Source organism: Otolemur garnettii, unplaced genomic scaffold (assembly GCF_000181295.1).
Source record: "Otolemur garnettii isolate 467f Iridium unplaced genomic scaffold, OtoGar3 scaffold00018, whole genome shotgun sequence".
Classification (NCBI taxonomy): Eukaryota; Metazoa; Chordata; class Mammalia; order Primates; family Galagidae; genus Otolemur; species Otolemur garnettii.
Genome location: NW_003852413.1, coordinates 14,450,263 through 14,451,507, shown reverse-complemented (window position 1 = coordinate 14,451,507; position 1,245 = coordinate 14,450,263). Strand labels below are relative to the sequence as shown.

The following is a 1,245-nucleotide window of genomic DNA, read 5'->3' as shown; positions in this document are numbered from 1 at the left end:
CCTTAGGTGTACGTGGCTGGCGCCTTAGCCGGTTGAGCTATAGGCGCCGAGCCGAATGAGCTGATTTAACAGGGATTGTTATAAAAGGATCAAAGTAGATGCAATGAGACTAGTTTAGAGACTATTGGGATAATCCGGGCCACAGTCGCTCAGACCAAAGTGTTAGCAGTAGAGCTAGGTTCTGGTCGAAAGTTGAAGGTAGGAGTAATAAGGTTTCCTAGGGTACTGCATGCAGGGAACGTGAGAGAGCAGGTCGTGGTTACGGACCTCACCTTTTGTTGTCTGAGCAATTGAAAGAATGGAGTTATCTTTAACACTGGTCAGAAGGCAGTAGTGGGGGGCAGATTTTGTGGGGAAGGTTGGGGGTTCAGTGTTGGACATAATTGGGCGTGAGATGTCATTCAGATATCCAGCTGGAGGTGCTGAATAAGCAGCTGCGTGTGCAAGTGTGGAGTTTGGAATGGAGATGCTATATCATGTTTGAGCGTGGGTATAGTCACCAAGGGAGTGAGTGTTGGTAGAGAAGAGGAGAGGACCGAGGGCTCAGTCTTATGACCCTACAGGGTTAATACGTTGGGGAGAAGAGGAGGATCTGGCAGGGAACCTGAGAAGCAACCCCAGAGGTAAAGGAAAAATGAGAGAGTACAGTGTTCTGCTGGCCACGGGAGGAAAGTATTGGAAAGGGAGGGAACGTTCAGTAGCGTCAGTGGCTGGGAAGAGATTAGGCAATGTATCCAAATGGGTACGCATGAATGCAGAATCTCTCTCCAGATGGATACAGTGGAGGTCAGTGGTGACCTTGATGACAGCAGCTTCCTTGGAGTGATGGGTACAAAACTGATAAAGGGGACTTAATAGAGAATCAGAGGAACGGAACTGAAATGTATTGAAGTTGACAACTCTTGAGTTTTGCCACAAAGAGATACCAAGAAAAAAAAAAAAGAAAAAGTAAATGGTGGCTAGTGAAGACAAGAGAAGGATTTTTTAGTTTTTAAAATTATTTTTATTTTTTTTTGAGACAGTCTCCTTATGTTGCCCTCAGTAGAGTGCAGTGGCATTGTAGCTCATAGCAACCTCAAACTCTTGGGCTTAGGCAATTCTCTTGCCTCAGCCTCCCGAGTTGCTGGGACTACAGTTGCCCATCATGACACCTGGCTATTTTTTTGTTGTATTTTGGCCAGGGCTGGGTTTGAACCTGCCACCCTCGATATATGGGGTCAGTGCCCTACCCAGTGAGCCACAGGC

At 46.7% G+C, this 1,245-nt stretch overlaps 1 protein-coding gene across 2 annotated transcripts in view; it reads left to right on the top strand.

Moving 5' to 3' along the window:
- Positions 1-1,245, top strand: part of HELZ (helicase with zinc finger) — a 165,485-nt gene that overhangs the window by 28,856 nt on the left and 135,384 nt on the right. The gene's annotated exons all lie outside the window — the stretch shown is intronic.